Raw genomic sequence first — 26,599 nt, forward strand, 5'->3', positions numbered from 1 at the left:
TAGGGACCAAGGCCCACTAAGTTTAAGCGAATTATGCAAGCATATGTAATCAGAGGAGCCATATTAGCATGCTGCTTGAGGGGTGCCATGGATCAGTGGAAATAGGGGTTTGAGAGCAAACGAGAATTAGCTTAGAATCCTTTCTCTGGCTTTCACCATCTCTGTGACCTTTGTCCTTATCTAACCTCTTCCAGTGAGAATTCAGTGAAATAAAATGTGCTGAGCCTGTTGTAATCTGGGCTTCTTTCATTCCATCACAGCACCTCTAACCCACAGTGCTACTACCCTTATGGGTTCCCTTGTTACCACCTGTTGATTGCACAGGCCACTACTTGACCTCATGCCTGGTGAGGCCCCAGGGAAGATCCTCTCCCTCCCCATCTGCAGGACAGAGCTGCAGGATGGGCTCTCCTGGTGTCTTGCCCCCAGGTGAACTCTCAGTGCACAGACCTCCCCTGTGATACAGGGAGGCAACTCCTGTGATTCCTTGTGTTCAGAATGTAACGTTTCTTTGTGATATCATTATGTAACTAATCTTTTTCAAGCAATGCCATTATTTACCCAATAGCATCAAGAAGCAACAGAAGATGAAAGGATAATGCATCTCAAGTTATTGTCTAGCATATAACAGAGTTCCCTGAGCCACGTGGAGTAGCCCAGGCAGAAGCACTCAATCCAAAAGCAGAAATGCTGCTTTCCAGTTTTAGAAAGTAGAACCAGTTCCTGGCATTGTTTCCATGGGCTTACCTCCCTGCTGAGGGGTTCTTCCTCCTGAGTCTCCCAAGTTTTCCTTTCTGCTTTGCTTTCTATCCCTCACAGAGTTACAAAGGAGGCCATTGCTTAGACATCATCTCTTGATTTTAAATTTAATCTCTTGACAAATTTGAATCTTTCTCACCAAATAGGTACTTATGCTTCTAAGTAGAATAGGAGTTAGTTTATAAATTGTCATGTATAAATTTACCCATTGTGACCAGTTGCACATCTTTTATTTCTGAGCATCTTGGGCATCTATAAAAATGAAAGCTAATTACTTTGAAACCTGAGGTGCTTAGCTTGGAAAGGAGTCAGATGTTTCCTAGAGAAGCATAAATCAAGTGAAGATGCTACCTGACAGCTGGCGTCCCACCTTATTAAACTTGAATCCTACCCTCTCATAGTAGAGACAGGGGTGCTTAATAAGTGTTAATAATGACTAATATCACATCACAGATGTTAATTGAATGTTGATAAGTATCTAAAAATTGCAGTACTAGAGATGCACTTCAGCAGCAAAGGTGGTGATGCGCTCTTCCTAGGCTTAATTCCTCAGAAATTTGTGAGTGATTAAGACAGTCTTTTCACACTCATCAGATGCAGACATTTTCTGTGCCCCCCCTTTTTTTCTGCCTCTCAGCTGTGCCACAACCTAGATACTAACTCTGAAGTAAATGGAAAAATACTTGCTATTTAATCTAATTTCTGGGAATGTCCTTGAGCGAAAATAAGTTTTCAATATCCTGGGGGAAAATAGCCTTTAACAGTTTGACCTGGAGTTGAGGATAGCCTGTAGTTCATTGGCATTGAAGGAAATATGGATTTTCATGCACTACCGAGCAAGGTAATATTCAGAACCAATGACACTGCTGGGTTTCTGTACCAGGCCTGGTGTTGATGTAGGTCCCTTACAGACCTGAACAGGGGCTCTTTCGCTGACTGGCTGGATCTTGGCCCAGAAGTTTGCCTGCTCTCTGATGTCACCAGCTTTCTAATCTACCACCTTGCACTTTAATTACAGTTTTGGGTTCCATTGTAGGAGATAGTTGGCAGCACTTCGATATTTGGAACTTCCGTCATGTTTTGGGGGGGAATTTGGTTTTAACAAATTAATGTTTCAACTAATTGTTGATTTTTGAAGCTGGCCTGAAATTCACCAGTTTTTGTCACTTGTCTATGAGATTGGAGGAGATGATGAATATAGCAGTATGAATATTTAGTTCTTCCGTGAAAAGATAGTGCCTGGTGCTGTCTCCCTTTTGCACAGAGTTTTAGTCCCTTACAGAAGAGTGGCTCTTCTTGAAACAAAAAGTCTATCAGGAAGGCCTGGGTGATTCGACACTACTGTGCTTTTCCTTGGCTACATCTAGGATAGACTGATGCTTTCCTGGTGACAAGCCAAGGAGTAAGCTATATTTTATGGAAGTCATTCTATCATCAAACAAAAAAAAAATTCAGGAAATTCTATATTAGTCTCCAGTAATTTTTACTTCATGAAACAAAATAATTTATTTTTATACTTTAAGTTATACCTGCATGAGACAAAATCTACATATATAAACACATTCCATATGTGGCTGCATACATGCAAAATCAAATAACCATTTTCAGTTCATTTGATTACTTGTTATTCTTAGAGTGCAAATAATAAGTCAAGTACCTATTTTCATAAATATCATGTTTGCCTATAGCTAGCTAGTGAAAATTGAACACTGTATATAAATAGCAATGTCAATACTCGAATTTCATTTTATAAGTGCCAGATATTGTCCTAAATGATTTACATGTGGCATCTCATTTCCTAAAACAACTGTCTTCTGACATAAGAATCATCATCATTCCTATTTTATGATGAGAAAACGAACAGTAGGAGAAATAGTAGTTAAAACAAGATCTCATTGCTGGGGAATGGTATGTTAGAATTGAGATTCAGTTGTGTTTTAGCTTCGGAGTCCACATATTTCATCCCCCTGACACTGTCTTCTTGGGTTAACTTTGACCCTGAACAGTCAGAGCAGAATTGCTTATATTTTGAGAGGATGATTTAGACAGAAAATTGCAGCCCTGGTGAAAAACTCTATGACTTTGCTTTTCCTTGGCCATGTGCCACGTTCATGGCACGCATGTAGATGTAGGCAGTGAGAACACAATCTTAATCTTTTTAAAAATTATTTACTGGTTTGCTTGAGAAGGAGAGAGAATTCCCATCTGCTGGTTCAGTCCCCAGATGTATGCAACAGGACTGGACCAGGGCAAACCAAGAGCTACAAACTCAATCCAGGTTTCCCACATGGGTGGTAGGGATTACTTGAGCTATCATGGCTGGCTCCCAGGAACTACATTAGCAAGAAGCTGGAATCATGAACGGGAACTGGGAATCAAACCCAGGTACTCTGTTGTGGGGTAGGGTACCTTTTTTTTTTTTTAAAGATTTATTTATTTGAGAAGCAGAGGCAGAGAGAGAGAGGAAGAGAGAGAGTTTTCCATCCGCTGGTTCACTCCTCAATTGGTTGGAGCTGCACCGATCCGAAGCCAGGAGCCAGGAACTTCTTCCGGGGCTCCCATGTGTGTGGCAGAGGCCCAAGCACTTGGGCCATCCTCCACTGCTTTCCCAGGCCATAGCAGAGAGCTGGATTGGAAGTGGAACAGCCAGGACTCAAACTGGCTCCCTTATGGGATGCTGGCACTGCAGGCAGTGGCTTTACCTGCTGTGCCACAGTGCCGGCCCCATGATTTCTGTGTTGATAAAACTTACTCAGATCCCTCTTTGAAGCCGGAAGTGTTGTTTAGGACTTAAGCCTTGTGATTTCTTCTGTTTTATTTTCTTTTATTTTTTAGAAGGTTTTTATTTAATGAATACAACTTTCATATGTACAGCTTTTAGGAATATAGTGGTTCTTCCTCCCATTCCCACTATCCCACCCCTACTCCCATCCCACCTCCCACTCCCTCTCCCATTCTATTCTTCATTAAGATTCATTTTTAATCAACTTTATATACAGAACACCAAATATATTTTAAGTAGAGATTTTAACAGTTTACACCCACACAGACACACAAAGTATAAAGTACAGTTTGAAGACAAGTTTTACCATTAATTCTCATAGTACACCTCATTAAGGACAGAGGTCCAACATGGGGAGTAAGCACACAGTGATTCCTGTTGTTGATTTAACAATTAACATGCTTATTTTTGATGTCAGTGACCACCTGAGGCTCTTGTCATGAGCTGCTAAGGCTATGGAAGCCTTTTGAGTCCTCAAACTCCATCAGTATTTAGATAGGGCCATATGCAAATGAAAGTTCTCTCCTTCCTTCAGAGAAAAGTATATCCTTCTTTGATGGCCCCTTCTTTCCACTGGGGTCTCATTCACAGAGATCCTTTATGCAGAACAGTTTTGCCACTATGTCTTCACTTTCCATGCCTGAAATATTCTCATGGGATTTTCACCAGATCTGAATGGCTTAGGGGCTGATTGTGAGGTCAGAGTGCTGTTTAAGGCATTTGTCATTCTATGAGTCTGCTGTGTGGACTGCTTCCCATGTTGGAGCTTTCTCTCCTTTTTAATTCTATCTATTGTTATTACCAGACACTTGGGCTTATTTACATGATCCCTTTGACATTTTATCCTATCTATATAATCAATTCCACATTTAATATGATAAGTTTATCACGTAAGATGGGATTAGATAGTGACAAAACTGCTTCCAATGACAATGGCATTATCTACTCAGGCAACTTTAATGGACAGTCCATATTTATGTCTCCTCAACTGTGGCTCACCAACACCTTTAATAGTTCCATTTTACAGATTAGGAAACTTAAGCTCCTGGAACATAAGGAGTTCACAGAAGGTTATTCCATAGCAGAGAGGACCTTAAAACTCATGCTCATGTGTGGTCCATGAAATTACCTTGCCCTGGGAAGCACGAGGCTAAGAGGATGCCCTTGTGTGATCTTTTGAGAAATGGCCTTGACAATGGCTTAATGTGCTGAGCCTTGGTTTCCCCCTGCTCTTATTATATTAGATATTATGAGGCTGAAATGATAAACTTAGAAAAATGAAATATATATACAAGCATTGCTATAACAGCTTTTCTCTAAATTTTATTTGCTAATTATCTAATGAAAGAAATACAATCTACTTTTTCAAATAATTTACACCCATGTTAAATCAGAGAGCAGATGCTGCAGTAGAGTTAGTGTTGACACCTTGTCTAAATCTCTCAATGAAACCAGAACAAAACTGATCAAAATTAGACAATATGATTGAATACTTAATTTAGTAATCTTCTATGTGTTTTATTTGCTTATCTGTTTTTGCTTATTTTTTTTTCTGCTATTGTTTGGAGGAGAATCTGTGCTAAAGAAGAATTCTTAGTAGAATTTATTCAAGCAAGTTCTCTTCCCTTCAATGATGTAAGAGAAAGAAACAAAGTGAGATTCCAAATAGCACTAGTTAACATGGAGTCACTCAATGTTGTGTGAACTGAGACCATTTGTGGGCCTGTGGATTTTGGCAAACTGCTTTCAAAGCTGAAACAAATGCACTAAATTTTTTTATTTTTTTTTCAGGATGAAAAATTTCTGATTGCATTGTTTAAATTATGCTCTTCAATTTATTTATATAGGTGTAAAGAATGTAGAAATTAAGCCAGTATGCCCATATTGGATTTTGGTTAATGTTGACTAAAATTCAAATTATGAATTCCAGACACACATTCTCTAGTTTTGGATTTATTTGAAAAGAAAGATCAGATTAAATCACATATAACTGGTTAACCAAAATGATGCTGAAAATCATTTTCAGGCTCTTAAATTCACTGCTTAAAATTTTAGTGGCACCACAGTACTTTGATGCAGATACCTTCAAAACAGAAGTTGATTTGAGTATTCAAACGCTTTCTGATCAAAAGTACATTTCTAAATCTTATTTAATGACCCATGAGTGTTCAACAAATGCAAAACCTTCATCCATCCCCTTCCTTGGGTACACTGCACAGGATTTGTGTGTGGGATCTGCCAGTGTAAGTTGTCTGCATCCAAGAATATGTCAGATGCATTTACCATGTCTGCTGCTGAGCTTTGACAGCAGCTGGAAATTTGACCATGTCTCAAAGATAATACAATTTGATCATATTATTTCCATATTATTCATATTCAGTTTCTTAGAGAAGGAAAATAATTAGTGTTTCTGCTGAGTTGCATTACGTGTACCTTTTCTGTTGTATTTGCAAAGTTTTTCTTTTCTTGGAATCAACACAGTTGAAGGCTGAAGGAAAAGACATATTTAGAGAGTTTCCATTACTTTTTATGTACCTGGAACCAATTAGTTTTCAGTTGTACTGCCCAAATACTATTGAAATTACAAATAGATTCAATTTTGGAAACAGTTCCTGACTACATTTATAATATGTTTTGTAATTGTCCCCAGTATTAAGATGTGTGTGTGTGTGTGTGTGTGTGTGTGTGCTCTTTAGTGTGATTAGGAGACAATGGAAAATGAAGGTAGAAATAATACTAGAAGCTAGAAATGATGTTAGTGATCAGTGTGCATTCCTAAAAAGTCTAGATGCTTCCTAGAAGAATACCACAAGTCTAGATGTTAGCTCTCTAGCAGTCAATCTAAAGAGAGACACTAAAGAGACTTAAAGTCCAGAAAATTAGTTTTGCATAAAAATAAAATTCTTCCTGAGATGGAGACTACATAAATTCTCCCATGTACCTTCACTTTAAATAAACAATTAGAAATTGTGAATGACACAACTTGATTTTAATTGATAAATAAACTAGAATAGACACCTTCCCTTGCTCCTAGTTGCAAGTAGTAAATATTTTGGTACTCACTGAGTTGGGGAAGGGCACTTTGGCATAAGAATCATATCATCAGTTTCCTTTGATAAATTACTGATTACAACACAGCAAAGGAGGTTGACACTTGGCTCAGCAGTGAAAATGGCATTTGGAACACCCATATCACATACATCTAGGTTGGAGTCCTGGCTCCACTCTCTAGTCCAGCTCTCTGCTAATATGCACCCTGAAGAGCAGCAGATGATAGCTCAAGTGACTGGGTCCTTGCCACCGACATGGAAGACCTGAAAGACCTGAACTGAGTTCCAGCTTCCATGCTTCAGCGTGGCCCAGGCTTAGCTACTGTAGGCATCTGGGGAGTGAATCAGTGCATGGCTGATCTCTCTCTCTGTCTCTCTGCCTTTTAATTAATTAAAATACTTTAAAAAGATAAAAAGTACTGAAAAAAATCACCTCAGCTACTCAGGATACAATAAAAAGTGAACATTCAGGCACTTTAAATATTTCCTAAGTGCCTGTAGAAATGAGCAGAACCAAGACTGTTGCAATGTTGTTTTAGGTAGTTACATGAAACTGTGAGACACAAAATCTTTAATTCTTGCATTATTTTTCTCATAAGATCTCCCCCCGATACAATTACATTTTAAAATTCACTATCTTGAAAACCTACTGTGTCACACATCCTGGTTATACCATGATTTATCATTTCCTTGTTATGAGTGTAAAAAGTATCAGAAAGTTGAATAAATTGTCCAAGATTACACAGCAACCTTGTGTTAGAATTGGCATAAGAGTATGGATTTCCTGGCTCCAAATTTGGTACTTTTTTATTGGATTTCTCCTTCACTCCAACAATTTTGTATATTTTGGGAAAACTGCGTTGTCAATTTTGAGTAAATTCCACATTCAGGAATTCCTTCTTCATTCCTGTGCCCAGAGGTCAGGGTGAGGGGCGGGTCAGGAAAGGGGTTGCATTATGGTTTTAAACTGGACCTCAGGGCTTAGTTAGGACCAGGGTAGACTTGAGTGGGCCATCGTCATCCAATGCAGTTGCATCGCACTCTAAGTCTGAACAGAGAGAGAAAGAGTGAGCAGTCTTCCATCAGGTGGCTCACTCCTCAAATGGTTGCAGCAGCATGGGCTGGGCCAAACTGAAGCCAGGAACCAGGAACTGCATCCTGATCTCCAATGTGGCTGTCAGAGGTGCAAGCACTTGGGCTGTCATCTGCTGATTTCTCACATGCATTAGTGGGGAGCTGAATTGGAAGTGGAGCAGCCAGGACTCAAGCCAGCACTGTGTTGTGGGATGCCAGCATCACGGGCAGTGGCTTAACCTGCTGTGCTCAACACTGGTCCTCAGATTGGCATGATACTCTGGTACCATTTGGAACAGGGGTAACAAGGCCCTGACTAAATCTTTGTGGGCATTTGAAACCCATGATAACAACAACAGTATTCCTTGCACCATACACTCTGTGAAGTGCTTTGTGTTTACTGAATTCAGTGTGTCTCCTTGAATTCTCACAACCAGATGAAATGGGAAATAGTTGATAGTGTTTTTTTTCTTTTACCCTAAGATTCCCATGATCGCATAACTAGTAAGTGCTTGTTCTGTGATTTGAACCTAGGCAGTTTAGTGCCTTAAATACTACACCATTCTGTCCTTCTAGAGAGCAAGTAGATCAGTGAAATAAATATACACAGACATCTAAACGGTAGGGATGCTCCTGAGCAACCTTAAGAGATGACATTTTATTATCTCAAGGGTTAGTCATGTCTGACTTGTCATGACCATTACTTGGGGCAGAAGTTCATGTCTGTGTTGCCTCAGGGGTTTCAAGTTCTAATCCAGGAACCACCTCTCTTTTCCTCCAGTTTTCCAAGATCTTCCCAGTTACAGATTGAACGTTCAGTATGCATAGAGTCAGCATCAAGCCCCATGGTCTTTAGTAATGGAAATGAGTACTATAATCAATAAGGAAGTAGAGAGGGAAATTAGGAAATTTGGAGAGACCAAGTTAAATTTATATTTTATTGTTTGCGTCCTAGTTAAACAGATTTATACCTCTATTACTTTTGGTCAAAGATAAATTGGTTGAATGTTTAAACTTTTTCTCCTATATAAAATGTCAATATAATTTATCTGTGTGCTATCAATATTCACAACAATTTTTTTTATATCAGGTTACCAAAAGTTCTACCACTAATCTTTTTTTGGGTTTGAGGATGCTCAACTTTCTCCAGCTCCAGTTAGGTTGATCACTGTGTCCTGCTGGGTTTCAGTTTCCTCAGCTGTTGGATGCGATGGTGGACTTGCCGTGCTCTCTTCCAGTCTCTGCATCCGAGTGTTCATGATGTGGTTTTTCACTCATTAGGCAAGAAGAACTTGAGTCCCAAACCCACTCCCATGGATCTATTCATGCTTACTACTTAGTTTATTTTTGAATTTATTTAGTCATCCATTCATTCAACTGCCATATCTATGGATTTCCTGCTCTGCCAGTCTGTCGTGTGTCCTGTGGGACATTCAAAATATTTCATTTATAGTTTATTCTTGGTTATTATGTTTTTTTTTATTTATTGTTATATATATATATACTTGGTTATATATTATATATTATGATTATTATATTTCATACATATACCATATGTAGTTAATTTATAAGGGAAATAATTTATATTCCAGATATTAACTAATAGTATATATTTCTAAAACTCAATAACTTTTCTAAGATTACTATATATCAGTTTCAGATTTACATTATAAAAGATCTGATAAAGATATTTAAAGAAAGTCAAAAAGTGGTACATACATTTTTAAAAATACACCTTAAATCTGTTCATATACAGGGATTTATAGTTTATTATGCTCAGAGACTTATTGAAATATAGAATATAAACTTTAGGATATTTTATTAAATGATTTGGACATGTATCAACTCAGATAAACTTTGTATAGGGTACTTCAAAAATTCATGGAAAATGTAATTAAAAGGTAAGTTTATTTTGGTACGAACATTTTTGAAATGCATTCATAGTTTTTTTTTAAAGATTTTATTTATTTATTTGAGAGAGTTACAGTGAGAGGAAGAGACAGAGAGAAAAGTCTTCCTTCTGTTGGTTCACTCTCCAGATGGCTATAATGGCTGGAGCTGTGCCGATCCCAAGCCAGGAGCCAGGAGCTTCTTCTGGGTCTCCCACGCAGGTGCAGGGGGCCAAAGGACTTGGGCCATCCTCTACTGCTTTCCCAGGCCACAGAAGAGAGCTGGATTGGAAGAGGAGCAGCCAGGAGTAGAACCAGCACCCATACGGGATGCTGGCGCTGGCGCTGGTGCCGCAGGTGGACAATTAACCCACTGCACCACAGGGCCTGCCCCCATAATTTTTTCATAATATGCATATGCCAAGAACTATTTGAAGACTCCTCATATATCCTAATGCAAAATACTGTTACTAAATAGCCTAATAATATTGTTTTCCTTTAAAAATATTTATTTGTTTCTTAATTTGAAACACAGAAAGACAGAGACCTAGAAATCTTATATTACTCCCTAAATGCACACAACAGCCAGGTCTAAGCCAAGCTGAAGCCTGGAGCCAGGAACTCCATTCTAGTCTCACACTTGGGTGGCAGGATCCCAAGTATTTGAGCCATCTTCTTGCTACTTTCCCAGATGCGTTAGCAGGAAGCTGGAGAGGAAGCTGAGCATCAGGGATTCCAACCAGCATTCTCACATGGAATGCCAGCCTCACAAGCAGTACTACAACAGAAGTCCCAGAAATGTTGTTTTTAAGATTGTTAAATGCATTAATTACTAAGGAAAAATTACTCTTTAAATGTATCAGGCCCCTCAACCAACTCGACCTCCTCCTTCCCATTAGATGGCCTTGCCTTTTTTTTTTTTTCAGAGAAAAAAGAACATATTAATGCTTTGCCTTAGTTTTTTCCCCTCTGTTTAAAAGGTTAAAATAAAATAAAAGAATAGAGGGACTTGAAAGAAAGGGAAATAAAAAAAATATAAATTGAAATATATATTGCAATTGAAAAGACAAAAAAGATTTTTTGAAAGATTTTATTTATTTATTACAGAAGCAGAATTACAGACAGAGAGGGAGAGGCAGAGAGAAAGGTCTTCCATCCACTAGTTCAATCCCCAGATGGCCACAGTGGCTGGAGCTGAGCCAATCCGATGCCAGGAGTCAGGAGCTTCTTCCAGATCTCCCACATGTGTAGAGGGGCCTGAGCTCTTGGGCCATTGTTCACTGCTTTCCCAGGCCTTAAGTAGAGAGCTGGATCAGAAGAGGAGCAGCCAGGACATGAACAGCTGTCCATATGGGATGCTGGCACTGCAGGTAGAGGCTTAACCTACTATGTCAAACTGCCAGCCCCCAAAAAGATTTAATTCTGCAAATCATCTGGTCGACCTTGTTCTTTTGCAAAAACGGTGCTGTTGAATGCCCCATTCTTCAGAAGATTTATGTATGAAGTCATATATCTTACCAATTAGTTTTAGAAGCAAATGGATAACTATAAACTTCTGTCACCTTTTAATTTTTGAGCTTACTCTAAATCATGAAGAATTTAGCACTGTAAAAGGATTTAGAAATCCCTGAATCCATCAGCCAACCAATAGGCAAAAAAGGTGATGTGTATATGGGATTGCCATGTCTCCAAAGGCTTTCTCTATGAAATTTAGTGTTGTGAACCAAGGACCTTACCTCTAGTAATGGTCAGTGAAAGAACTAACTGATTTGGGGAAGATAATTTCATGGCTCTATTTAAAATGTTGATTTTATAAAGTTTCATTTGAGTGAACTTAAGAACAGAAAATCAGTTATGCTGAAAATTAGATATAAATTAGTTATTTTTGTTTTGGCTATGAAGTAATGTAATACTTGTAGAAATTATTCTGACTCCTGATTTTACTACCATTTGTTCATTTGGTAAACATTAAAATTTTCATTGAATTTGTTGTTTTCTTTTAAAAGTCAGCAAACAATTCAACAGAGTATTGTTTTATAGCCATTGTTATTTTCTGTTTGGCTGATTAATATAAAGTGTGGTTTATAAACATCTTTGCTTATTTGAAGTTCAAGATCATTTATTCTTAATTTTTCATTCCTTTACCCATTGTCTTTGTTTATTCAGTAGGGCCAAAATTAATAAACTCAATAAAAAGAAGTAGTATGGATGGTAGAAAATAGCTGGCTGGAAAGTTTGGAAATGCCCTGGTGTAGACCAGAACTGTCCCAGTGTGCTGCAGGCCCCTGAGCCATTCGTTTGACTTCTCTGTTCTCACCTTTTTCGCCTAGTGGTTGGCTGATGGATTCAATGATTTCTAAATCCTTTTACAGTGCTAAATTCTTCATGATTTAGAGTAAGCTCAAATATTAAAAGGTGACAGAAGTTTATAGTTATCCATTTGCTTCTAAAACTTATTAGTAAGATATATGACTTCCTTGATGTCAAATATTTGTTCAGGAAACCAAACTTCAGTGACAACTCCAGTCTTGGAAACTGTGACATGTGTTGAAGGACACATGAAGGGAGAAGCTGGCATTGCTAAGGCCAAGATGCAGAGCGATGAGGGTACTATACCATTCTAAATCATCAAAGAAAGGTTAAATTGTGTTCAGTAGACTGTAACTGACTCAAGTAGAAGGCCAGAGGACTTTTGAAAATACAATCACTAGCAAATGTTGAAATAAAAAAAATTTTCTCTGTGGTCTTTACCTGAACATAAGGTTGTTTTAACTACAACACCATATACCCTAAATATCCCCAAGAACCAACATTCCACCACACACACACATATATACAAGTATATACAATTATAAGGAATTATATGGAGACTGGAACGATAAGGTCTTGAATTTTTATTTTTTTATTTATTTATTTTTTTTTTGACTGGCAGAGTTAGACAGTGAGAGAGACAGAGATAAATGTCTTCCTTTTTCCGTTGGTTCACCCCTCAGGTGGCCGCTACAGCCAGCTTGTTGCGGCTGGCGCGCTGCGCTGATCCGAAGCCAGGAGCCAGGTGCTTCCTCCTGGTCTCCCATGCGGTTGCAGGGCCCAAGGACCTGGGCCATCCTCCACTGCACTCCCTGGCCACAGCAGAGAGCTGGACTGGAAGAGGAGCAACCAAGACAGAATCCAGCACCCCGACCGGGACTAGAACCCGGGGTGCCGGCACTGCAGGTGTAGGATTAGCCTAGTGAGCCGTGGTGCCCGCCCGAATTTTTATTTCAATTAACAAATGTATTCATCTCCAAGTCTAACATTGAGAACTCTGTACTATCTTATGTTAGTGTTCATAGTTTTCATTAAAAACTTAGCTCATTGCCTTTGCCTCTATAAAGTCTTTCTTTTCTTCTAAGTAGGATTGACTTCTTCCTTTTTTGTGGGCTCCCTTGTACTCTGTATTTATGTGAAGACACCTTTAATACTTCACTGAACTTACTTATTTACAAATGTCTCCCTCGGAAAGCTCTGAGCTCTTAAATGTTGTGCTTGTCTTTTCCATATATACATACATTATAAATTTAGCCCATTTTCTGGCATATAGTAGGTATTCAATAAATATCTAAACTTTCATGAAATAGTCAGAAACCCTAGTTAAGAAGGCTTGGGGCTGGCGCTGTGTGGCACAGTGGGTAAAGTTGCCACCTGCACTGCCGGCATTCCATGTGGGTGCTGGTTTGAGTCCCAGCTGCTCTACTTCCAATCCAGCTCTCTGCAATGGCCTGGGAAAGCAGTAGAAGATGGCCCAAGTCCTTGAGCCACTGCACCCGTGTATGAGACCCAGAGGGGCTCCTAGCTCCTGCCTTCGGATCAGCGCAGCTCCCGCTGTTGCGGCCAATTGGGGAATGAACTGCTGGATGGAAGACCTCTCTCTCTCTCTCTGCCTCTCCTTCTCTGTCTGTGTAACTCTGACTTTCAAATAAATAAATAAATAAATCTTTAAAACATTTTTTAAAAAAGAAGGCTTACATGACAATTGCTAATACACATGTGCCTGCCCTTGTGGCTGGCTTTTTTTGTTTGCTATTTTTAATTTACCCCGTGCTTGTTTCCTGCCTGTTCTGTGTTCCAGCACTACCTGCCTCCTGAGAGGCAGCCAATAGACCAAAGGTAGCTGTGGGATCTTTCTTCTGTTAATTGCCACCAAAATTGTTTGTATTTAAAGGGGATGCGATGGGATATTTCTATATGTGTATATGTTACAGTTTCTAGAGCCAGAATCCTAAGCAAAATGGCAAAATAAACTCATTGAGACTCTGTTTGCCTTGTCCTCCTCTTGTGCAAATTGTATGGGAGTCCCTCTCTCCATACATCTTGACTTTTCAAAGCCTTCTCCTTGTCTCATTTATAAATTGGCCCGTATTCCAAAATGACCATTTCCCCTTTCCTATTCATATCTTGTGTTTTTCCTTCAAACACCAACCTGTGTCTTCATATCAAATCCATTTCTTTTTTTAAAGATTTATTTTATTTATTTGATAGTTACAGAGAGGTAATGAGAGAGAGAGAGAGAGAGAGAGAGAGAGAGAGAGAGAGGCAGAGAGCCATTTCACTCCCGAAATGGCTGCAATGGCTGGAGCTGCACTGATCCAAAGCCAGGAGCCAGGAGCTTCTTCTGGGTCTCCCACACGGGTGCAGGAGCCCAAAGACTTGGGCCATCCTCTATTGCTTTCTCAGGTACATTATCAGGGAGCCAGATTGGAAGTGGAACAGCCAAGACTGGAACTGGTGCCCACATGGGGTGCCAGTGCTACAAGCACTGGCTCCATCAAATCCATTTCTAGAGAGGTAAGCTTATATCTTACAGTCACCAAATTGATTGAAGTGGCAGAGATTGGAGGTTTCCAGCCTGTGCCTGCCTTCACCTGCCTCTCACTACTCTTGCCTTGGGCCACTCTTGGCGCTCCAAAGTGGCACAGTGAGCTATCGAAGCTCCTCCTTTTGTGTGCTTGTTGGGGGTGAAAGAAGGGAAGATAGCTATCTACAAAATCTTGTGAAATTCATGGAGTGCATCTTGAACCCTGCTTTCTCTTTCGTGCCCTTCTCCCTCTTTTAGCCACTACTTTTGAATCTTTTCTACTCCCTACTGAAAAATTAAAATACTGTGTCTTTTCTCTAGTGAATGAATAGTATTATTCATTCTTTTAAGCATATCATGCTTAAACATTGCTTTTAACTGAGAAATGATGATGTCATGTCTTGTTTCTAGATCCTTTTGGCCATTTTTTCATAGAATGTGTGCAGTCTTTTTTCCTTGTGACAGCTTCCATCCAAAGTGTGACTGGTTCATCTTATCATCCGTTCCTCTTAAGCTGTGGTACTGCAGGTTATGCCACAACCTGCAGTGCTTGGCGTCACATATGAGCACCAGCTCATGTCCCATCTGTTCCACTTCTGATACAGCTCCCTGCTAATATGCTCGCAGAAGATGGCCTAACTGCTTGGGCCCCTGTTCCCATATGGGAGACCCATATGAGGTTCCTGGCTCCTGGCTTCTGCCTGACCAAGCCCTGGCTGTTATGGCCATTTGGAGAGTGAACAAGCTGATGGAAGATTTCTCTCTTTGCCTCTGCCTCTCTCTTTCTGTAACCATGCCTTTCAAATAAATAAATATGTCTTCTAAAAAAATAAATAAAATTATAATCTAGTACATGTTTAACCTCAGCTAAAACAAGAATGATAGGAAGGTATTTATAGTTGCCTTAGAGGTTTGCCAGTGAAACCTAAACCTCTTTCAAAATTCATTCAAGAGTTATATTAAACCATTAAGCCATCACTACTTTAAAATAATTTGGAAGAGTAGAGGATAGAAGTAAACAATCCTAACAACAATGGATATTTTAACAATATTTGTTTATCTTTCCATCTTCAAATCGTTAGCCCTACCTGACCCTTGTTTAGGTTAGTGATAATAATCTGTAAACATCCAAAAATAAATATCTAATTCCAAAGATTTTTCTTCCCTACAGAGAGTAGAAAGACAAAGAACTCACCAGAACAGAAACAAGAATACTCAAGCTTTCCAAGTATTTGTTACCCATAGGAGATGAAGGATTGGACAATATTTTTAAAGATCTCTCCCATAAACGTGCAGGCTGATGGAAAAATCACCCTACATTTAGTAATGTGAAGGTTAATTTTCACTTCATATTTTGGAGTGAATTTTGAATAACTTGAGAATATCTAGCAAGATTTGTTAGCACTTTCTGAAAATGTGTTAATTTTATTAAATAGTAAGTTTTTTTCTTTACCTATTAATTTCCTATGAATCCAATAATCCCAAAGCAAAGAAATGACAGTCTCTCCTTATTTTAAAAAAAATGTTTCCTTAAAAAAAATTTGAATGAGAAATAGACCAACACACACACACACACACACAGCATAGAGTGTGCTTTTACTTGCTGGTTCACTTCCCAAATGCCTGTAACAGCTGAGGTTGCCTGATGGAAACAAGGAGCCAAAAATTTATTCTAAGTGTCTCATATGGATGGTGGGAGCCCAAGAACTGAGCCGTTACCACTGACTTCTGGGGTAGCATTAGCAGGAAGCTGGAGCTGGGACTCAGTCGCATGCACTCTGATTTGAGACATGGCTGTCCTGACTGAAGTCTTAACTGCTAGACCAAATGTCTACTTCTCTCTCTTCCTTTATTCCATGTTTAAACTTTATACTGTGTAAACTGTGGATGTCTAGAGAACATAAGTTTGCACTCTCAATACCATTTGAGGAAAGAGGCAGAAACTGACCCCAAAGATTCTCTTAAAATTAATGCTGTGATGGTTTCTCTGTGTCTTCATTGCAATAATACTACTACTTCTCCATGATGATGTCTGTGTGTGTCATTTTAGCAACAACAATAATTACTTTCTCATAGGTGCCATTATTACTTCCAATTTGCAACTATGATTTGTGCAGGATTGCTTAAATCCATGTTGTATCTTTCATGTTAATACTGTTGGAATCTTTGCTTTAAAATCATATTATCTTGAAGTTCCTGTAACATAATACATAAATATGATGCTATTACCATTGCATTTTGTTTGTTTTTCAAGGAAAACAAAAATATTAAAAGAGGTCATGAGCTGCAAGTCATGTGATAGAACCAAATTTTGAATGCTCTCACTGAGTGGGAAGGGGGATATAACCTTTTATAACCTGGAATGTCACATATAGATGTGAAAGGGTTGTTTCCCACTCCCTGTGACCATTGTCTTGAAAGCAAGACTGGAGAAGCAGAATCAAAATAGAGAATGTGTCCTGCCACAGCTTCTCTGGGGCGCTCCTGTGCTCTGTTTTGTCTGTGGAGGAGGCTGGCAGGAACGATGATTTCCACAGGGTATGGGCTTGAGTACTGATCTCCTGAGAATTAAGCTCTCCTTTTCCCTTCTTGTCTGTGAGTTCAATGACTAGGGGTTGACCAGTCATGAGCAGTCAGTAAATCCTACAATGTACTGCTTCCTGTGAAAAGCTCTATCTATAGAATGTCAGCCCATTTAGGTTGTAGGCCAGTTTTCCGAAGACATCAGTGATTTCTTTTATGTATTTATTTATATATTTTTTTTCTGAGAGATCCTTACTTTACACTAGCTGTGATCATATTATCAAGGTACACTTTTTGGGTTTTTTGGAAGTACTTTAAAAAAAAGTGATATTTGATATTTGGTGTGTTAAAAAGAGCTAGTTAATTATCTTATAGACCATGTATTTTAATGATGTCACTGCCATCCCTTTAATATTAATCAATCATGGTTTTTGACATTGATGAAACTCTCAATTTTAATAACAGTAGAGCTTGACAGGTGTCATTTTGAGTGCCAGCAAATGGTTGATTTGAGGCAAGAAGAACAAAGTTTAAAAAGGAAAATAATTCTAGCATTTGCTTAATAAATTGCCCTTTGCAGCAACAGAATCTTATCTGACCACCCACATTCATCTGGTCTCTGACGTGGTTCTTGCTTCAATTACAGAAGCTATTTTTTGCTCCTTTTTTGTCTTTTGAGGAACCGAGTGGGCCTACTTGCTTGTAATGATTCATGTCTCAAAGTGCACAGGGTGTCCCGAAGTCCTACTGCAGTGATGTGCACAAAAGAGGTGGGGTGGAATTAAAGCCAAGGACTGCCTTGAAGTACTTCGAGTGCACATATGGACTGGCATTAAGGGAAGGCATATTTTAATTCTTGTGTCTTAAAGCTTTAGTCCTTGCTGTGAGGATTTTGGTGTAATAATGTCAGGAAAAAAAGCAATACTTTTTTTTAAGATTTATTTATTTATTTGAAAGTCAGAGTTACACAGAGAAAGAAGGAGAGGCAGAGAGAGAAGTCTTCCATCCACTGGTTCACTCTCCAGTTGGCCACATGGCCAGAGCTGTGCCAATCTGAAGCCAGGAGCAGGAGCTTCTTCCAGGTCTTCCACATGGGTGCAGGGGCCCAAGGACTTGGGCCATCTTCTACTGCTTTCCCAGGCCATAGCTGAGAGCTGGTTTGGAGGTGGAGCAGTCGGGATACCAACCAGTGTCCATATGGGATGCCAGCACTGCAGGGGGTGACTTTACCTGCTATGCCACAGTGCCAGCCCCAAAAGCAATACTTTTCTAAAAATAACGGATACATAGTAACCATCTATGAGTAGTCTACTAATATTTTTAATGAACTTTTATACTGGAAAATAAACCTTCTGGAGATGGTTGATGATTAATCAATTTGAATTAAATGGTTTAGTCTCTTGTGTTTCTTTGGATCAGACTTGGATAAACATTCATTCTAAATATGAGAAAGTCCCTTCCTTCAGTACTTAGTAGAGTATGCGAAATCTCAGAGTTGTACTTGCTTTGTTTGGATTCCACTTTCAGAAAATAATTTTAGCCCAGAACATAACATTGCTGGAATAAACTATACAGAAGAATTTGTGGCAGCCTCTTTCTGTGTAGTTGAGTTGCTGATGCACCAAAAGAAGTTTTGTAGAAATCTTAGCTGTAAGCAGAATGTAGCATGGATGCAGTGACAAAATTTCTAGTTCCAACACATCAAGTTTTAGCTCTAGATTTATTTTTGAAATTGCCTCTGCTTTCATGATTATACGCAGTTCCCTTTTAATACAAGTATTTATCTAAAAAGATCTAAATTGTGTTAAGAGAAAGGAAAATTTTTGTTGACATTAAGAGATTTCTTGAGAGATCCAATTCCAAGTTTTCTTTCCTAAAAGAAGGTGTTTTGTGTGCATGGAGAAGTATGCCTGTGAAATTCACTGTAGTGTCATCGTCTTTGAAATAGTCACTCATTGATCTTTCAGATTCCCAGAAGTTGTGCACAAGTTTCTACGGGAGAGTTGGCGTCTTGCAAAGCAGACAGTTGTGATGCACTGTTCTAATATGAAGATAACAGGTTAATAATCACAGTTTATTATTTTATTCTATTGTTTATACATTTAATTTGTAAAGCAGTTCTGGCCTACCATGAACTTGTATGTGAGCTGGAGTTGACACCAAAAGAATAAGCAATATATATTCCATCTAAAGAGAAGAATGTTGTGAGAATTTTTTTTAGTTTTGCTGTTCATAATAATATCAACTTTAATGATAACTGGCTTAATTGGGATAGCCTCATTTGAGAGAACTTCTTTGAGTTTGTGAAATTCTATTTAATAAATTCTTAATAATAGTAATTACTTTTGCTGTATATTGGGAAAGCACTCCACTAGAAAAGTGAAATCACAATCGTAAAAAGTTGTCAAAAGATTTGTGTCAAAATATGAAAGGCACCATGCTATAGTCAAAATAAATCATAAATGTCTTGACTAAGCATGAAAATTCTACAAATATCTGCAGTGATGCAGCCCATATGGAAAAATAAAGTTCAATTTTCCCTTAGGTTTTAAATATCTGATTAGGTTTTAAGTATGTCAAATTGTAGGGTCATCGTTACAATGTTTGTATTTTTCTCTAAAAATTCTCTGAATTGCTTGGCAGGATTTTATGTAATACATGTATTCCTTCTTCTACTGGCAACTTTTTGCTCATTTTAAAGAGAACCAAGGTTAGGAGAATTTTTGCTAAAAGAAGCATTTGTAATGAATTTGGCTCTCAAGAAGGTGCCTTCTAAAAAGCATTCTGGGGAAATAAGTCTTTATTCAGATGGACTCTGGCACTGGTCCTGTCTGTTCGGAAGGTCCTTTCTCCCCTTACCTGGTACCCCCTGAGCATGTGCACTTCGTGCAGAGGTCAGGCAACGGGTGTCTCAGTGGAAAGTGGGTTTATAGTGTTAAAGCAGTAGTACTCTGACATGCCCACGCACTGCTTAAATATTTTATAATTGGTCTATCTCATTTTAGAGACAAATATATGGCCATCACTTTTAAAATGTCATTTTATAATTACTAGCATAAGGCATACAGCTATACAAGGGACATTCAAAAAGTTCAAAGAAAACGTAAATTTTAGAAGAACTATGCATAGGATTTCAAACTTTATTTTGCACCCAAATAAGTATGTCTTAACTCCATTCCCATAAATGTTTTAAAGTTCTCTTGTGTTTTCTTTTGAACACCACCAAATTCTCAAAAAGACCAAATAAGTATTTTAATGTTCAAAACTGTTTTGTTATTAAATTACTGGAAAGAGCAAAGGGTGGAGTTTTATGCCTGTCATTCTGCCCTATGATTATTTAGGATGTTATTCTTTAATGCACACTTGACTTCTGCCACCACTCAAGTGGTGATTAATATCCTGAGGTAGAGTTTTTTCCTATGATAGTGTTTTTCTAAGCAGAATGTTCCAGATTGACAGCCCCGGATACTGTAGGCTTTTATTCATCGGCAGAGCAAGCCTGCCTTGCTGCCAATCCCACCAGCTGTTATCCTGGAGGGACCTCTGAGGAGGTCTGTATGGGAGATTAGTGCTGGGTCTTTCCTTTCGGGGCCTGTCTGAGGAAATTAGTTAACTGGGTGCCAAGTTTATTTGAGTGGGGCTATGAAGAGGGGCTGATGCAGACTCAGAAAAAATGGGACCTCTCCCTGTGATCCTTTTTCCTTTCTTTTGCTTCAATTCCTTTAGTTCTGTTACCAATGAAATAACCACGCAGAAGGTAAAAGCTTTTTCAACTTACCCCTTTCTGAAAATGAGTGAATCTGCTAGAAACTGCCTGTCTTCACTGGCTGTAAGATGCCCATGGGCTGTGTGTATCACCATCCACAGGTTACCTCAAAGTCAAATCTTCTGAATTTTGTCATCTGGTAAAATGCCTCACTGCTCCCACAGCTCTTAGAAACGTTAGGGAGCATTGTAGATGTGAGTGTGAAACTGTGTTTGGAATACCGCTCCTTTGTTGGCAGTGGGTGCCAAAAATGACTGTGTGGGTTTGGTTACCATAAAAAGAAATCTCAGTGAATAAAATGATAACTAGCTGTTTTCGTGTGAGAATTGCTCTCACGTTGCATTTTTAAATGTATCAATTGATTGGAATAATCAAATTTTACTTTCAATATACTATTAGAGAATCTGAAAAGCGATTTGAATCTGTGTGATCATAGAGAAATAATGTAGCTATAGTTAGCTGCAATACTATAATCTTTACAACTCTAACTAGATGTATATTGAGAAAATTTAGTTAAAATTATAGTTTATACAATAGCATGCTTAAATGATTTGTAATAATATTATGAGGTCCAAAGAAAGTATTTTCTTAGACTGAATGATCCATTTAATGTAAATTTCCTTCTATAATATACTTATATAAGTGTTTTACCATCTAAAGACATTTTCATACATTTTAGCAATAAAACACATGCTCAAGATTTTATGCAATTTTTGGAATAATGAAGTCACTTACTAAAAGTACCACCCCTAACAAAAATAGCATAAATGTCCTATCAGACCTTAGACTAACTTTGAAAGCCCTATGGTTTTAAAATGAATTTATTGTCCTCAGTTTAAAGTGGGGGAGAGCAGCAAAGAAACTTTAGAACCCTCCCAAATCCTGCTTTGTTGGAAAGAGAAAGACATACCATACAACACATGATTTCACAGAATGTTTTTGTTTCTGGGATAAAGCAGCTGTAGACAACCAGTCAATAAAACAAGTCCACATTTTAAAATATGATCTGTAAATTCTTAAAAGGACCCATCACTCTTTTTCTCTTCCACTTGCCTTTCTTTGTATTTCTCAGAAGCTTCTAGAAGGGAAGTGATTTTCTGGGTAGCAGTGAGTTGAAGGATCTGCATCAATGGTGTAGGAGAGAATAGTGAATCCTCAGATACTGTTTAAAATCCAGTGTAAAAGATTTGTGTGAAATAGGAATGACTTCCATTCCCCTGGTAGTATTTTTAAGCCTGTCACTGCAGTGACGAGTTAGTGCTGTTAGGAAAAATGCTGACCTGAATGATTACCTACTGATGAGACTTTTGGTTCAGACCAGACAAACAGAGCTTTTCTGGCACAAGCCCTGAATATAGAAGCATGGTACAGGCTGGAGATAATCTAGTTTCTTGGTAAGATAGGGGGACATCATAGGTAGGCTTATCGAGAAATTCTCTTCCTTTTAGGAGATTTTCCTGACAAACTATTGCATGATTGAATTCATGTGTTTTTTAACTGGGATCACAATTTTGAATCTTTTTTTTAAACTTTTATTTAATGAATATAAATTTCCAAAGTACAGCTTATGAATTACAATGGCTTCCCCCCCCATAACTTCCCTCCCACCCGCAACCTTCCCCTTTCCCTCTCCCTTTCCCCTTCCATTCACATCAAGATTCATTTTCAATTCTCTTTATATACAGAAGATCAGTTTAGCATATTTTAAGTAAAGATTTCAACAATTTGCACCTACATAGAAACACAAAGTGAAAAATACTGTTTCAGTACTAGTTATAGCATTAAATCACAATGTACAGCACATTAAGGACAGAGATCCTACATGAGGAGTAGGTGCACAGTGACTCCTGTTGTTGACTTAACAAATTGACACTCTTGTTTATGGCATCAGTAATCACCCTAGGCTCTTGTCATGAGTTTCCAAGGCTATGGAAGCCTTTTGAGTTCACCGACACTGATCATATTTAGACAAGGTCCTAGTCAAAGTGGAAGTTCTCTCCTCCCTTCAGAGAAAGGTACCTCATTCCGGATGGCTGGCGTCGCGGCTCACTTGGCTAATCCTCCGCCTGCGGCGCCGGCATCCCAGGTCCTAGTCCCAGTTGGGGCGCCGGATTCTGTCCCAGTTGCTCCTCTTCCAGTCCAGCTCTCTGCTGTGGCCCGGGAAGGCAGTGGAGGATGGCACAAGTGCTTGGGCCCTGCATCTGCATGGGAGACCAGGAGGAAGCACCTGGCTCCTGGCTTCAGATTGGCACAGCGCGCCGGCCATAGTGGCCATTTGGGGAGTGAACCAATGGAAGGAAGACCTTTCTCTCTCTCTCTCTCTCTCTCTCTCTCTCTCTCTCTCTCTCACTGTTTAACTCTGCCTGTACAAAAAAAAAAGAAAAAAAAAAGAAAAAAAACACCTTCTAGATAATAAATGCTGTTAGGAAACTATAGAGTGATCCTGTCAACTTTTTAGAAAATTTATTTATTTATTTATTGACAGGCAGAGTGGACAGTGAGAGAGAGAGACAGAGAGAAAGGTCTTCCTTTGCCGTTGGTTCACCCTCCAATGGCTGCCACGGCTGGCGGGCTGTGGCCGGCGCACTGCACTGCAGGAGCTAGGTGCTTCTCCTGGTCTCCCATGGGGTGCAGGGCCCAAGCACTTGGGCCATCCTCCACTGCACTCCCGGGCTATAGCAGAGAGCTGGCCTGGAAGAGGGGCAACTGGGACAGAATCTGGCACCCCGACCGGGACTAGAACCCGGCGTGCCGGTGCCGCTAGGCGGAGGATTAGCCTAGTGAGCCATGGTGCCAGCCAGAAAATTTATTTTTAATAAAATATAGATAATATTTTTGCTTTTTTAAAATATCTGTTTATTTGTTTGAAAGGCAGTTACAGAGAGAGAGAGAGAGAGAGAGAGAATCTTCCGTCTGCTGTTTCACTCCCAAATGGTCAAAATGCCCAGAGCTGGACCAATCCAAAACCAGGTGCCAGGAGCTTCATCTGGGATGCGTATGGGCCCAAGGACTTGGGCCATCCTCCGCAGCTTTCCCAGGCCATAGCAGAGAACTGGATCCGAAGTGGAGCATCCCAGACTCGAACTGGTGCCCAAATGGATTGCCAGCAGCACAGACAGTTACCCACTATACCATAGCCACAGCCCTGATAGTATTTTTTTCTAATTCATCTTGTTCTTCTAAAAATTAAACCCCAAAACAATTAATGCTTTAGATAACTTTTGCTCTGATAGTAAGATATCTGCTTTTGAATGTTATGTAAATCTCCATTCTTTATCTTTTGATCTATTCTCTGATAGTATAATATTGTCTTTGGATTTTATTTGGTGCATCTGTTGCATGCTGTGTCTTTAGTGAATGAGAATTATATCTACATTAGTGTAGTGGTTTCAACTCATTGTGAGCTGTAAAAATTACATGTTTGATTTTTTTTAAGATTTATTTATTTATTTGAAAATTAGAGTTACACAGAGAGAGGAGATGCAGAGAGAGAGAGAGAGAGAGAGAGAGAGAGGTTTTCCACTCCCTGGTTCACCCCACAATTGGCTGCAATGGCCAGAGCTGCAGTGATCCAAAGCCAGGAGCCAGGAGCTTCTTCCAGGTCTCCCACGTAGGTGCAGGGGTCCAAGCACTTGGGCTGTCTTCTACTGCTTTCCCAGGCCATAGCAGAGAGCTGGATGTGAAATGGAGCAGCTGGGTCTCAAACTGACACCCATATGGATGCTGGCGCTTCAGGCCAGGGCATTAACCCGCTCTGCCACAGGGCCCACCCCATATGTTTGATTTTAAAGTACTACCTCCTGGCTAATAAAAACATTATATTCTATTTAATAATTTATTAAATCTATTGATACAGTAAATAAAATTTTGTGTTCTTATTTAAGTTTATGTTTTAAGCAAAATTATTTATTCTTTGTGAGCCATAGGATGAGGAGTGATAAGAGCCTAGTCGTCACTTATGACACTCCTATGTTCCTTAAAATAATGATTTCAAAGAACAAAGGAAAATAATTTACTGGGAGAATGTACCCTATTCCCAGCAGGAGGTGCCCAATTAATACTTCACATATTTTGAACAGTATTTAAATGATGATTTTTATGACTTGTAGGAAATGGCATTTTGTGACCAGTTTCTGTACCTTAAACTTGCAGAGCTCATAGACTCGTGTTTTGCAGGAACCATTGTAAGTTCAGATATTCCAAATCTTGAAGTTAGTGAAAGTATTCAGGGGACAAGTTGTTGAAGATATATTGTTTTAAATTGTGGTAAAATTTAACAGTGGGTGAGATGGAGCTCAGCCAAACTTGGATTTGAAGACTGATTGTGCCACTCTACATCCCTAAGCATCACCCTCAACTATAAAATAGGTGTGATGATATCTATAGCAATGGCTGCTGTGAAGACTGAATAAGATAATATATGGAAAACTCCATAACAGTATTCTGCATATAGTAAATACACAGTAAAGGACAACTATTATTATTGTTATTGTATGTTGAGTATCGCTTATCAGCAATGCTTAGAACCAGAAGTGTTTCTGATTTCATATTTTTGGAATACTTGTGTATACATAGTGAGATATCTTGGGTATGAGACCCAAGTCTAAGTATGAAATTCATTTATATCTCATGTACCCCTCATATACACAGCCTGAATAGTATTATTTCTTATTTCCCCTCATATACACAGCCTGAGTGTTATTTCTTAATTTAAAATTTTTATTATTATTTGACAGATAGAATTAGACAGTGAGAGAGAGAGAGACAGAGAGAAAAGTCATCCTTCTGTTGGTTCATTCCCCAAATGGCCACTATGGCTGGCACTGCACTGATCCGAAGCCAGGAGCCAGGTGCTTCCTCCTGGTCTCCCATGCAGGTGCCAGGGGCCAAGCTCTTGGGCCATCCTTCACTGCCCTCCCAGGCCACAGCAGAGAGCTGGACTGAAAGAGGAGCAGCTGGGACTAGAACCCAGCGCCCATAAGGGATTCCAGTGCCACAGGCGGAGGATTAACCAATTGAGCCACGGCGCTGGCCCCTTAATTTAAATTTTTTTAAAATTTATTTATTTATTTGAAAGGCAGAGTGGTGAGGGGCAGGAGTAGATCCTCCATCTGCTGGTTTATTCCCCAGATGATCAGATTGGCTAGGGCTGGTGCAGGCCTAAGCCAGGAGCCTGAAATTCCATCAGAGTCTCAGCCATCTTTTGCTGCTATTCCAAGCACCTTAGCAGGGGACTGGATTGGAAACAAAGCATCCAGGACTCAAACTGGTGCTCCACTATGGGAGGTAGGTGTTGTAGACAGCAATTTAACTCACTGTGTCACAATGCCTGACTATGTGTATTAAAACTAACTTTATTTATTTAATTTGCGAGAGAGAGAGAGGGAGAGAAACTCAATGCAGATATCCCATGTGAGTGGTAGGAACTCAGTTATTTGAGCCATCACTGCAGCTTCTCAGGGTGCACAGGAGCAGGAAGATGTAATCAAAAGCTGAGCTTGGACTGGAACCCAGGCATTCTGATACAGGACATGGGTATCCCAAATGGCATATTAAGCGCTGGGCCAAATGCCTGCCCCTGAAGGTAATTTTGTATCATATTTTTAGTGCATCCGTGTTTTGCTGGGAACCCATCACATGAGATCAGGTGTGGAATGTTCCACTTGTAGTTTCTTGTCAGTGCTCAAAAAGTTTTGGAGTTTAGAGGATTTTGAATTTTAGATTTTCTTTTTTGAAATTTTAATTTTTAATTTATTTGACAGGCAAAGTTACAGAGTGAGAGGGAGAGGCAGAAAGAGGTCTTTTATTGCTGGTCCACTCCCCAGATGGCTACAACAGCTGGAGCTAGGCTGATCCAAAGCCAGGAGCCAGAAATCACCTCCAGGTCTCCCACATGCATGCAGGTGCCCAAGCACCCAT

General features: G+C 39.3%; 1 protein-coding gene across 25 annotated transcripts in view; it reads left to right on the forward strand.

Moving 5' to 3' along the window:
* HIVEP2 (HIVEP zinc finger 2) overlaps positions 1-26,599 on the forward strand; it is a 214,846-nt gene that overhangs the window by 160,813 nt on the left and 27,434 nt on the right. For 21 of the 25 annotated variants that reach the window (XM_089333692.1, XM_070073481.2, XM_051855303.3 and 18 more), the window contains one exon: positions 18,882-18,973. The exons of the other annotated variants lie outside the window; for them this stretch is intronic. The gene's annotated coding sequence lies outside the window, so the exon portion shown is untranslated. The remainder of the gene's footprint in view (positions 1-18,881; positions 18,974-26,599) is intronic. 25 annotated transcript variants of the gene reach the window in all.

The sequence above is a fragment of the Oryctolagus cuniculus genome, chromosome 5 (assembly GCF_051225735.1).
Source record: "Oryctolagus cuniculus isolate XC-2025 breed Fujian yellow rabbit chromosome 5, ASM5122573v1, whole genome shotgun sequence".
Taxonomy (NCBI): Eukaryota; Metazoa; Chordata; class Mammalia; order Lagomorpha; family Leporidae; genus Oryctolagus; species Oryctolagus cuniculus.